We start from the raw sequence: 13,998 nt of genomic DNA, 5'->3' as shown, positions 1-13,998 counted from the left end.
ACAGACAAAAGAGCCTCATCTGAGTAATGCACTTGCTGAACCCCCTGTGCTGCTGCAGGTGGGTGCTAAGGACAAACTTACCCTTTTCCCCAGTGACAGGGATGTGCAGAAATCCACAAATCCATCTTCTGCTTTTTCTTTTTCCCCGCACCAAATTCTTCAGTTCTGTAGCATGTGAGTCAACTTGTAAAAATGACTCACGAGCTCATTCCAGCCTTCTGAATTGGGAGCCCAATTAAAATACTACTTGCAATGCACATATTGAAGAGAACGAAAAGTGTCTGTTCCTGAGTGTCAGGCATTAGCATAGCATATCTGAAGGCCTGTCTTGAGCTAGTCTGATACTTGCCAGCAGGAAACTTTGTATATAATTAAGATTCAACTAACAACAACAAAAAAAAAAAATTCAGAAAATCAACTCAGGTAAAAAAAAAAATCTAATTGAAGTATAAATGGTATTAATTATAAATCTGTAAAACTTTATTAGTTGTAAAATATTGATTTATTTATATACATACAATGCCATTCTTGGATACAATGTTTTATTTATAAGACACTGAAAAGGTAGTTTTCCTGCAGGGCTACTATACCTGGCAATCAGCTTCTCCTGTTGCTGGTTTGACTTTTGAACAGACATTGTCTGGGGTTTAACCTGGTGTCGCGTGGGCAGGTGCAGGGGCAATTCTTCACAATCTCAGTCTTTGGCCTTCAGTGAGTCTTTACATGACCACCAGCCAATCTTTCTGTCATTGCCACTCATGTAGGTGATCTCACACCAGAAACAACAGCGCCAGGGCTGAAGTTGAGTGCACTGCAGGTCAGAGAGTGACTCAGTGGTGTCAGTCCCAGCTTTCCTGGCACATTTCCTTTGTGGTGAGGTGAGAGCTTAGTCATGCTGCAGGTCCTGTTCACATGGTACTAGTATCGACTTAGACTTTGAATTGTGTAAGTCATATACAGTCCAAAATCAGTCATTGTCCACACCAGCACCACATCAGCAATCAGATTTTTGCCAGCAGGCAAAGTTCTCCATTGAGAGCATGCAGGCTGAGAAACATGTTCTCCAAGCTCGGCAAGGACGATGTGTGGAGTTCACATGACACCCTTTAACTAACACTGCTTTCTGGCATATATGTCATAGCACTTTTACCTCCAAGATGTTTCTGTGGCATCACTGTGAACCTTAGGGCAAGAAGGTGAGAAATGCAGCAAAAGGCAAGGAATTACTCGAGAAGATGTTTGGCCATGGCCCTTCTTTTCCCAGGCTTCTGTGTGACTGGGACAGAAGAGAGGTCATACCTAGAAGCAGCACTTGCTCCAGTTCTCCTCCCTGGTCCCACTCCACCACTGTAATTTATGTCTCATTTCCAGGGCAGTGGGTGTGAAATGTCAAAGTTTGTGAGCCTGGTGGTGCCACATTACCAGCTTATGGATGAGCAAAAACCCCAATCTTACATTATTGACAAAAGCAACAACCTTAAATGGTACTTCCCATTGAAGTACTTAAATAAACCACTATTCCAGCTCAAGTTCTTATTGAAAAGAAGAAAATAACTAGTCACACACTGTGGGAACTACATCCACAGAAATATATTTTTCTTCAAGTACAATTGTAATAGTAATTGTGAAGATGAAGAATTATCTTTATTCTAGCAAAGTTCATGCAAAACAAATGTGCACATATTGTTGCCACTTATCAGTATGTAAATAACATATATGAATAATTACCAGTAGGTGGTAGTGTGTGTTTTTCAGATAAGTTTGTGAGTTAGTGCTGCAAGTGTTTCATATTTGAGGTGATTTAGAAAGATCCTGTCATCTTTAATGTATGATCTCAAACCATCATTGCTTTGAATTCAGTCCCTGATTTCCCTGATTTGATAGTTTTGTTTCACAAACATCAGCCTATCTCAGAGAGGCATATTTTGATTTTCTTTTTCACGCTTATGGACAAACCTAACTGGAAACATTTTGAAAAGTGCCAATTATTGTGAGCCCCGAGAATTCAAATGCATGTATTCATTGGAATGATTGGATTGCTCTCTAGCGTTTCATTTTAGGAGGAAAGCTTTTGATAAATAAATGCATTATTTTAATGATGTATAAACCTAGAATTATAAGCTTAGTATTGCTCTGTCACAGAAGCTGTTTTGAGAATTCCTGAAAGAGCTTACTCGTAAAGGAGCAATGCAGTTACTGGACATCCTATTCTCTTCAGTGTCTCACTGTGCTTTGTAAAGAAAGGACAGAAGTGACCATTTGGAAGAGACCAAAGGTTTTGTTGGAAAACATCACCTCCTGGGCTCCTGTGTTATTCATTGCTGAGAGTAAGCTGTACAGAGTCAATGCTGGTCCCCCAATTCCTCATGCAGGAAGAGATGCCCACTCTCCCTCCTCTGCGGTATTACTGCTTCTCCTCTGGGTATGTGTGTGGGGTGACACTCGTCCTTCCCCAGGTGAAGACCAAACTGACCTTGCAGCCCCTCTGATCCCTCCTACTGCCTCTGCTGGGCTTTTGGGAAGGGACTTCTTTTTTGTTTGGCGGAAGAAGGGGATGCCAGTGGTAAAGATTCTTTCTGTGGCATTGCCTGCCAGGAAGCGAGGCAGAGGTCAGGAAATGCACTATAAATACTTCTGCAGTAACTCAAAGGCAGTCAGTGTTTTGGTTGATTTGTTTTTCCTGGGGTGCATGAGACTGCTCTCCTATGTGCAGGTGTCTGATTCATGTGGGCCTTCCTTTTTCTTTCTTTTCCCACTTGTTTCCTGCCTCTGCAATTGTTGCTTGCACTTGCAGCACTTTTACTCGGCCCGGCGGTCCCACAGAACGCAATTAGGTTATTTGTGCAAATGCTTTTCATCATGAATATGGTCCACAGAGTCAGACCTTTTGCTTCTTCCTTCTGCTTCTAACCTGTCCCTCCCAAGTTTCCTTTCTCATTGTTTTTCCTTTCACTTATGTCTGCCTGCTGTTAGAGCAAGCTAGCAGAGAAGGAAGTGGGGGAGGGCTGTTTCTGCAGGGGTTTCAGTGCAAAATAGGGCTTATAATTTCTCAAGCAGATTAGGCTCCTGGCTCCTCTTGGCATGCGCTCAGGCTGAGAGAATTGCTCATTGCCAGGTGAAGTTAATGTGTTTGTGGCACCAGTGTCCACAACCTACACTGGCAGGAACTGTAGGGAATGTAAGAATGGGTAGTAATTGCCTCTTTCCAGAAGCAAAACTGTAGTAACCCAGAGGAGCTGTGCAGAGGACATCTGTGTCTGTGTCAGGTTTAACAGATTCCCACTGAGCTCAGGGAGCTGTGGTCCTCCTGCATGTGGAGAAAGCCTTAGGTATGCTGATGGCCAAACTTCCAAAACAGAAAGCTTCCATCTCTGGTGGCGAATGAGTCCTGGTTCCACTTTACTGCAGCTTGATTTATATTTACTTCTTTACATAATTTTTTGTTTGTTTGTTTCAAAGTAATACTTACAGTCTCCATTAATGAAAGAAAATGCAACATGATAGAAATAGGTGCTGGAGGTGGTCACACAAGCTTGCAGCCTGCTTCCAGTCCCATGCAGCCATGTCCAACCACTCCAGAACAGAGGTGGAATGTAGTTAACCTGCCCTATTTGCCTTTCTGTGTTAGCTATTGTTCTTAGCCTGTTCCCTTGGGATCTCAGTTGACTGCAGTAGAAGGTGTGATAAAATCTGATTTGTGAAGAAATAATTCATATTGACTGGAAATGATATCAAGTAAGCCATCCAAAGTTGGAGTCCATTTGGAAAATGCTGACCTTAATGTTTCTGTTCTGCTTTCTCAGTTTCAAATGGCAACTGCTAGAGGCAAACTCAAGTAAGAGACATCCATGCTACACATGTGTGTGTCCTCCCTAATAGGTAAATGTACCTGTGAGTATCCTGATAATAGAAAACAGATTAGTGAGAGTTGGTTTCATGTTTGGAGATTGAGTTTCGTGAGAAATGTAGACTACTGAAGGGAGGAAATCTCAGGGTCGGAAACTGGTTCTGTCGTGGAAGGCAAGAAACCACAAACTTGGTAGTAGAGAAGTGTTGCAGAAACGAGAATAGAGATGTTGATTTAGCAATTGAAATCAGACATGCCAGAGACTTTTAAATCGGGGTTTATTTTTATAGAAAAAAAATAGTCCATCCTAGAGCAACAGGATCTCTGCTGGATGTTTCTGTTTCTTCTTATTTGGTGCATTGGTGACATCACGATGAGTCTCAAAACTCCTTGGAGTTTTCTGTTCAGAATTAAGGAGGAGAGTGGGAGGTAGCTTTGTCTAAATGCACACAATATATAATCTATGAATGAATACAAAATGTGAGCTAGATGGGACATTGTTCCTGGAACAAGACCAACACATCCATGCTACCGAACTCTAAAGAGATATTCCTTCTCCAACTGTATGTAGCATGGGGTTTTCCCTAGCAATGTTCCATATCCCATACACACAAATTCCCTTGAATGTGGCTGACCTGCCTTTGTCCTAGTCTAGACAGTCCCAGAGCGGGGCACATTGCTAAGGATTTTCATCTGACTCCCAAAGTGCATTTCCTCTGGATTCAATTTTCATTCTTGAGTTAACATTGTCTGAAAAACAAAAATGAAGACTATAATAATTGTTATTTCCATCTTCCTTACAGCATTTTCTCTCAGCTAGGAAGGAGGAAAAGCATGAGGGTGACACACTTCAGTTCACACTCTCACTCCAGCTGCCAGAGCTGTAGAAGCTGGGAGGCTTTGGCAAGGCAGATTGGGTGAGGCTGAGCTGGGGCTTGCTCCATTACATCTTCCCACGACAGCTGTGGGGGAAGTCCTGACTGGGAACCTTTAACAGTGATCCAGATACATAAGTCAGAAGGATATGAACAAACCTCCAGCTCACTGGCTGGAAGTGGGAGAAAAAAAGTTCTAGAAATCCCATCAACTTTTACCCAGCACCTTTGCTTCCTGATATAGGCAGTGCAAGTTAAAAGTACAATTGAGGGTTTGGGTTCTTTATCTGAAGTACAATTTTGACTGGCAGTTACTCAAAGGCAGTAAAAATGGAAGCATTATGCTTTTTTCAGAGTCCCTTCTCGATGATTGTCGTTTGAGGAATGAAGATGTCAAATTTGCCACGTTGCACAAAGTTATGGCAGCTGTTCCATATTGCTAGATTGGAAATTAAAATGGAGATCTATTCAAATTGTCTGACACTTCCAGCAAGCTTGAAAGCAGTGCTTTAAAATATAACAGAACTCTAATTTGGGTCCTGAGGGGTAGCAGTAACACTGAAAGCAAACGTCTTTTTCCAAATGGTCTTTAGCTACTTGGTGTCTTTTCCTCTTCGTTGCTAAATTCTGCTTTTAGTGGCAGCCATTTGATCCAGCTGAAGTGAACAGGATTGCTGAGAACGTCAGAGACCAAATCCTAAGTGAGAACATTTCAGCAGGTCTAGTCTGTTATGACAATAAATATTTTCAGGAATGTTTAAGCTATGCTAACCTTTAAAAAACAATGGCTCACATTTCTATTTTCTTTCTTCATAAATGTCTGGTGCCTGAATATTCTTAACAATTTCTTCATCTAAAGATAAGACCGGATTTATCTCTATCTGTAGAGGGTAATGCAATCTCTTAGTTTAGGAATTTGTTGGGGTCAGCCTTTGCCTGTCAGCGCACAATCAAATCTGACTTTTGATCCTAGTGCTCCTGCTTTAGTAACACTAATTTTATGAGGACTAGAAAACTCATAATATAGGATATTGTTCTCTAAATCACATGTAATTCCAGACCTATGCTTCAGAACTCAAAGTTAGCCAGCCTGATTTGTTGTGACCATAAAATGATGGTTAAAAGCATTAAATTTTTTATCTAATAATTCTTAATCCACAGAAAGAATGCACTGTTGACATCTCTTTGCGTTTTTTTATTGTCCTGAATATACCAGTTCATCTCACTCATAGTGATCACTAATCACTACAGTAAATGTACCATGGTAATCTTCAGGAAATATTTGAGGGTTTATAAAGCACTCCATCAAAAAAACCAAAAAAAAAACCAAAAAAAAAAAACCAAAACAAAATAAACAAGGCCAAGTAGATTCTGTTGTTCCTTTTGGGTGAAATTCACCTGCCTAAAGCAGAAATAAATACATGACAGACTCTTCTGCTAACGCACCTCCAATCCCACTGCTATCTGTTCTGTTTTGCTTCCCACACATCCTGTAATGACGAAGATACTCTGTTCTAAAATACCATTTGCATTTTCAGGGTGGCACTGGAAATTATAAAGGGCTCAACAGGCCCTGTAAAGAGCAATGTGCTATTGATTAATCTGTCCTCTGGATGAACCCTGGTAGAGCTGTATTTCCAAAATTCTAAAATAATCTGTATACAAATAATGGCAGGAGGAGTGCTCTCTGGGATGATATGACTACATAAATAAGCAGTTCTTCAGTGCAGCATGTGGTTTTCTAATTTCCAGTAAAATGGAATGAGTCACACATGACAACAACATTGCCACTAACCAGTGTGGCATGGCATCTGAAAAAGATAGCACTGGAAGGGTGTGAACTGCAGAGCAGATGATGGGGCTTGAAACATCTTGTTTGCTTTGGCAGAGCAACCAAAATCTTGATGCTTTCCCACAATCTGCTCCAAGGATATAGGTTTTGCTGTGCTGTATCAGATTATTACCCTGGGAATTTGTGTGTCCTGCCTTTTCCAATGGACAGCTCTTGATGCTCCAGATTAAGATAAATGCCCAGACTCCCCACAGGGGAATTCCAAAGTTAGATGGTGTTTCTCCAAGTAGGGCTTACATTACTGCAGAATTACCAGGGGAGATTTTCTCTCTCTGGTACCAAATCATAAAGGATACATCTAGTCAGGCAAAAAAGGGCCCAAGACAGCTCTCAAGTCCAGGTTCACATACCATACATATTACTTATATGTAAGTACATGCACTGGTATGGGCCTTAGGCTGAGTTCACTCCAGAGGGAAAGTCTAGCCATAGTCATGTCCTAGCACAGGCCCAAGATTTTCTTCCTCATATCTGGAAAGTTGCTGCTTGGCTGCACAGGAGCAAAACTCTCTGTGACTGCTGCTGCTGTTGGACCCTGAGTCTGAGGAGATGATGCAGAGTCTCAAAAGATGAAGGCCCAAATTAAGGAGATTATAAACAAATCCCTCCCCTTTATTTTTGCTCTTGGGACTCTAGAATGGGGGATCAAATCTTCTGGTGTTAATAAACTGGAAACTCTGAAAATTTTCTGTTCAAAAGCAAGCTGAAATGACCTAGCGCACGCTCTTGGTCCCTATATCAGGGCATTAAGGTTGTCAAGTTTGTAGCCATGAATGACTTCTGCTTTCTTGGATCTCTTACATGGAAGTGGTATCAGACACCTTTTACTTCAAATGTTTCTCTGAATGAATAACGAGTGAATTAAAGGCAGGATGGTAGGAGGATGCAAGTAGTTCTTTTTCTCCTCCTGACACATCCCTGAACACAGCCATATTTAGGCAGAGTTAACGGTGATGTTCTGGGTGCCCAGCATGATATTTTCATTGGTTTATGTTGCTTCCTCTCTGTCAGTATTGTCCACATTAAGGGCTCAGGAAGTAGAGTAGTTTAAGCTGCAGTTTAATTCCCTGTAGAAGGAGATTTGCTGTGACAGAAATGCCTGCCATCCTGGCAGTCTCTCACATCTTCTGGAGGCAAAAGAGTATGCCAAACAATAACTCGGCCAGCAGATGTGGTTCTGTAGGGACAGTAGTGTCTGTGGTACGAAAACTCCCTCCCAAAATACAGATCTGTGGGGACAGTAAGAGTCTGTGTCAGACACAACTTTACAGCATCTGCTGGGACAGTAATGCCTGTGACACATAAATGCATCTCTGCATCTGCTGGGTCAATCAGAGAGAGATGTATTGTATATACTCAGTTTTACATGTGAAAATCTCCTTCAGTTTAATTTGGGAAATTTGTTTGATTCTTCTTCCCACAGAGCTAATAAGAACCATTTAATGCAGAGAGCTAAAGGTAGTCGTGAGTCTTTAGCACGTAGGACAGACATTGCCACATTTCGGCAGCCAAGAAATACTGCTGCATTTTCTCCCACCACAGTATTAATCATTAATGGCTTTGTTCTCAATGAACAGCCCGAGTATCTTCAATGATGCTCTTGTGAGTGCTAATGCTTTGTGGTTGCACAGAGAGCATCACATGAGAAATGTGCTTGTTCAGAGAGGAGATGTACCACAGACACAGCATTCTGACCCAGACCAGATTTCAAACATTAGTGAGTAGAGGTGTGCACAGATAAAGATTTTTAATTTGGCCTTGTCTCTATCCTAGGCACTGGACCCAGGTTAGGAAGGATTGCACTGGAGACAATCAATTTTCCAGCAGCAGCAATTCCCTTCAGATGTCAGGGTATTTTGCCACAACAAAGGCTGATGTTGACATTTTTTCTTGGATAGAGACAGATGCAAGAGCTTCTGCCTCAAGGTTATCCATTATACCGTATATTAACTAGATGTTTTAACACTGGGCTTCCTGCAGAGACAGCAATGAATGATGATTAATATTTATCAATTAAAATCTAATCTTTTCCCTTGTGTATTTATATGCTGAACTTCAACCTACAAAGCAATTCTGTGACAGGAATTAGATATTCTTTTGTTGGAGAGCACTGGTTTATGGTCAGGGATGTATTATTCACTCGTTTATTATGAGTATTGCATTTGTGCCTAGATTTTGCCTAGGCATTGTATATAAACATAGTCTCTGTGCAAAGGAGTTTATAAACAATTACCATTAATGGGACAATTATTTTCTCCCCCTCCTTGTAGCAGCACTGAGTAGGAGGTGAGGGATGGAGGAGAGAGGAAGGAAAGGTTGTACATGTTTTATGACCATAATTATAATTAACTATTCCAGAGATTAAAATTAAATTTTAATTATAATTTACTATTTCAGAGATTAAAACTGATTAAAAAAGACTCAGGGTTATGAGCTACCTCAGAGATCTATGAGTATCTAGCTCAGTCTAAACATACAGATATAAATCTTTTTTTTTTTTTTTTCTTTTTTAATCTGGCCACAGTTTAACAGACAGTGCCCACAAATGTGGTGGGTGCCTTACAGACTGGAGACGCCAGTGCTGCATCGCAGACGCAGTGCTGGCCCACGGGCCATGGTAACAAAGAGCTCCAATCCCGCAGCCGCGCGGAGAGGAGCTGCTCGCGGGAGCAGCAGGGAAGGCTGGACTCCAAACACGGAGTGTGAGAGCAGAGGAGAGGCAGAAGGGATTTGCATTTCGAACTCTGGTTGGCAGGGTTGTTAAGCACCACTTAATTCAGATACACTGTGAGATAACCCTGGTTCAGGAGCAAGAGAGGTGGAATGGAACAGCAATCCAGGTGGAGAGTTTTAAAGTGGGCAGGTGATCTGGCTGGTTAGTTCTGTCTTATTACAAAGGCATCTTCATGATTTTTGATTTGCTTTCCATCACTCATGTTAAACAACTGCATTATTGTAAGGCAGTTCATCCCCTACACGCGTGCACACACTAATTGCTCATGTCACACTAACAGCACAGGCACATGAAGGAAGTGCAGTAAGTGATGCTTCTTTCAAAAATATTTTTTTGTTTATCATGCTGAAAACAAGCACTTTAATAAAGCCATTAGCAACTGGTTTAGGTTTACAGCACTGTATCAAGATTTTCAGAGACATGGTGACTGTTAAAGATGTGAGACTTTTTCTGGTTTGCAGCAGAATTGCTTTTCACAAGTTGTCCCAGAAGATCTTTGTTTTTAAAAAAATATTTTGCAAATGAATTCTGTAACAGGGAGAGGTGTAGAATTATGGGGATGAAAGCACATTTGGGGAAAATCATCAACATCATCTCCCTGTTTGTATTTTTTGATGTGATGTTTCTTATCACAAGGGAAGGAGGCACTTCTGCAGCTTCCCTACCCCTGAGCCTCCTAGCAGCTCAGAGAGGCATCATGAAGCCACTCACTACTCCATCTCCATTTTATTTCTTGTCATTTATTTAACTCAGCCATACTGTTTTGAGAGCTCTGCCCATTCCTCAGTAAAAGCATCTAAAGTGGCTGGAACAACTGGTGAAAAAATAATAAAAACATTTTCAGCTGCAGTTGTTCAGATTCTGGATGAGTTGTTTATAAACATCCTGTCTAGAACTGTCAAGAGGTGGAGCTAACATCATTGAAAGATGATAAATTCTGACACAGTGCTCTGAGATTTCGCTGCCACCGAATGTAGGTTAATATGGGATTCAATAGGAAATCTGGCTTGTGTATTGCTGCATATTACAGGAAACGAAGGAACTTGTCATTTGTCTGCAGATTGCTAATTGCAGTTTATTGCACATGCAAAAGGTTAATTTGGGTATGTTATCACAGTAATCACATGAACTGTCTCAGAATAAACTATACTCCTACTCTTACTGATTATCTGACCTATGGGATTTGGGACATTAATTTGTAAGATTATGGAAAACAAGAATTTTGAGTAAATGCTGTTACAGTGGGCAGCAGTGTCCTTGGGTGTAAACAACTAGGATTGAGTGGAGGTGCAAGTCTCTGGTATGAAATACTTTTCCTTGACCCCTAATTTAATTATTCCCTGGGATGCCTGCCATTTATTCTTTGTGATAACACATTGAAAACAGAGGTCTCATCTATTTCTAAATGAAAATTATGTTCTATTCTTATTATTGCTAATGCTTTGTATTTGCAGTAGTATTGAAAGGCCTGAGATTAATTCATGACCTCTTCATGCTAGGTGCTGTATATATACACACAGTAAGCTTGCTGCCCTAAAGACCTTACACTTTAATTAAATAAAGGTTGGAGGAAGGAAGTTTTATTACCTCTGTCATAAATGGGAAATGATAACAGAGAGAAACTAAAAGGGCTGAGAATTACACTCCTCCTGCAATGAGTCCTGTATTTGCCTGTAATATATCCTCCCTTCCTGCTTTTGTTAAATTGCTGTAAATTGGTAGGTAGATGGTTGGTCTCTCCCCCAGAGATGGAGTTTAATTCTGTGCATGTTTCAAGGTTTTATGGAATGAAAGGCGTTATGTCGATAGGTAACACTTTAATTTAGACTTGATTAAGTTATTCTGAGGAAACATTTCCGTGGAGGGAGTAGATTCATATGAATCTGGTGTGTGTTTCTTGTTGCCATATGAGCACACCATTGCATAGATGCTGTGCTCCCCGGGGGCTGCGCTGCTGGTGTATGCGGGTTTTAAGGTACATCAGTATAACTTTTTAATTGTTATTATTCCCTGTAGTTTGCTCTTAAATGTTTTCTAAAACACTAAAAAAGTAATAGTCCTCAAGATGTGGGAGCATTCCACGGGATTCATGGGGCTCTTGGAACACCAGTGCACACTTAGTCTCCCAGAAATGCATCTTCTTCTCCCCCTGTCCCCTGAAAGGATCGTGCTTATTCTGAAATGCATTTTAAACATTTGTAATTAGAGCTTCTAGCTTGACATTATAAAATAAAGCTAGATCTGCCTGGGCTCTTGCTTTGGGAAATTTTTTCCTATAGAGGAACATAAACCTGAAGATAACTTGTTTTCCTTTTTCTCCTTAGTCAGTACATGGATGTTCAGTCCAGTACAGTGATCTTGGGCAGAAACACAATCAGAATTTAAGCAGACGGGGAGGGAAGGGGGAGGGAGAGAAAAAGGTATGAATCAGGTGAAGAAACAAAACAAAGAACAGGTAAAATCCAAGCACAACCCAAGCACTTTCCTCATATCTTTGCACTTCCAACATTTATGCCTCTCACTGCTGGACTTCAACAACACTAGTTCTCTACACTGATGTGTCTTTCCCTCACCTCTGTCCTGTCCTGCCCCTGTCTGGTAAATGGGTACAGTTAAGTTCTGTCTCATAGGTTTTAGAGTCCTTGAGTTAAAAAAGGCTGCAAAGAAGCAGACTTTTAATTTTTATTTTATTTAATAATAAAGAGCATTATTTTGTTGTTATAAGTCTTATGGGTCCTTGAGACTTATAAGTAATCTCTCGTTTACCCCCTGGAAATGACTGCTGCTGCCTATGGAAGTTAATTTGTAAAATAAGTAATCTTTTAAGTATAAAACTTCAGAGTTTCCTTAGTTGATGGGACAAGCTCAGCACTTAGGAAAGCACATCACCAGTGTATACCCTTGCTAGAAAACAATCCACTGGAGCTTTGTTATACAACATGCAAACATCCTGAGGAAGTGACAGTAATTTGCAATAAACACTGTGTGTAAACAATTACCTGTGACTTGTTACACTTGTTTGTACAGGCAGCTGGCTAAACAGATCCGGGTGCACTTGTAAACGTCTGTCCCCTGTCATACCTGATACTGGCTAACAATTGCTTATTATTTGATTTTCCTGAAGTACGAAAATGTCAGTGTTTTGAACCTGACAGCTGCCAAGGACTGAGTATGGGTGCTTACATACAGGGAGAAGATCTGGAGAAATAAAATGTGATGGTGGGCGTTTTTATGACAAAGGTGAGGACACTTCATGTCTAGTCACCAGACTGAGGCAAGGTTTTTTGGGACAGGGTACTTGAGAGCAAAAAAACCCTTTCACTGGTTGAAGGGTCCTGTGGGGGCAGAGATGAGAGAAAGTGCTTTGGCGGTACAAGGAAGAGGTGGGGAGATCTATTTTCTAGCGGTTTAGCGAAAAAACTGGGATGCTGGTGACACTGCGCTGCTCGAGCGGCCGTGCGAGAGGCGCTGTTCCCCCGCGGGCTCTCTATGGTCGGAAACGTGGACGCTGCGGGTCCGGGGCAGCCGTGGGGGTGTCGGGAACCACCACACGGTTGAGAAGCGCCACAGCACAGGGGCGCAGCGCCGCCGGTCCCGCTGTGCCCGCGGTGCCACCGCGCTCCGTCCCCGACCCGCCGGGTCACCGCGGCACGGCCGGACCGGGCCGGGCGGGGGGGGTTCGCAGCTCCGGCCGGCTCTGCCCTCGCTCCCGCCGGGGCCGCAGCGCCCGCAGGGCGGGCCGGGAGGCGCCGGGGCAGCCGCAGCGCGGGGCCCGCAGGAGCCGGGCCGGCCATGTGGGTCTGCTCGGGCCCGGCTCGCGCGCGGCCCCGCGCGGGCGCAGTGTGCGCGCGCGCGCAGGGGGAGGGCGGGCGGGCGGGGGCAGAGGGAGGGAGGGAGGGGCGCGCGCAGGCGCGCGGCGCGCGCCGGGCGGGGCCGCGCGGGAGCCGGCGGGGGGTTCCGCGCGCGCCCGCGGCCGCCGCCCGCGGGGCCGGTGAAGGGGCGGCGGCGGCGGCGCTGCCGGTGCGGGGTCGGGGCCGCGGCCGCGGGGGGGGGGCCCTGCGGTGCCGCCGGTAGCGCTGCTGCTGCTCCTCCCGAGCCCGGCGGGAGGCGCACAAGGGGCACCCTTCCCCCCCACCCCACCCCAAGCGCAGCCCCCTCCGCCGAGCGCTCAGGTGGGGCTGGCGGCGGGCGCTCGTGGCGGTGGCGGTGGGGGGGGTGGGGGGGAGGCGCGGCGGAGAGGAGGGGGGATCAGCGGCCGGCGGGGCCGGGGGGCCCGGCATTGTTGGGCAGCCCGACAACAAAGAGCGGGGCCGGGCCGGGCCGGGCCGGGCCGGGGAGGGGGGGGCAGCGCCGGCCCCTCGGCGCCGCCCCGGCCAATCGCGGCGCGCGGGGCTGACAGAGCGAGCGGCGCTGACGCTGCGGCGGCCGGCGCGGCCCCCGCTCCCCGCCCCGCGCCCGCCCGCCTCTCCAGAGCCGTCTGGCTGCAGCAGAGCCTCAGACAGAGGAGGGGAGAGCAGGGAAAAAAAAAAAAAAAAAAAATCGCTGAGTGAGTGGAGTGGAGCCTGGGAGGGGCTCCTTAAAGAAACGCTGCCGCCGCTTGGCATTGTGGCCGGCGAGGAACTCGAGGGGGGGAAGCCATCGGAGCTCCTCTCGCTTATCCTCTTCCCACCCCCCCCCACCCCACCCCCCA

General features: G+C 44.4%; 1 protein-coding gene across 2 annotated transcripts in view; it reads left to right on the top strand.

Annotated features, from left to right (window-relative positions):
- Positions 1-2,288: 2,288 nt before the first annotated feature.
- MEX3B (mex-3 RNA binding family member B) overlaps positions 2,289-13,998 on the top strand; it is a 15,012-nt gene continuing 3,302 nt past the window's right edge. Inside the window, exon 1 of one of the 2 annotated variants that reach the window (XM_027887032.1) lies at positions 2,289-2,395. The gene's annotated coding sequence lies outside the window, so the exon portion shown is untranslated. Of the gene's footprint in view, positions 2,396-13,355; positions 13,481-13,998 lie in introns of those variants that run through there. The other variant, XM_027887031.1, reaches the window with a different exon arrangement.

Source organism: Empidonax traillii, unplaced genomic scaffold (genome assembly GCF_003031625.1).
Source record: "Empidonax traillii isolate 1590-97213 ecotype Southwest subspecies unplaced genomic scaffold, ASM303162v1 scaffold201:size1909950, whole genome shotgun sequence".
Taxonomy (NCBI): Eukaryota; Metazoa; Chordata; class Aves; order Passeriformes; family Tyrannidae; genus Empidonax; species Empidonax traillii.
The sequence above is the reverse complement of the archived record's forward strand: the minus strand, read 5'-3'. Positions and strand labels throughout refer to the sequence as shown.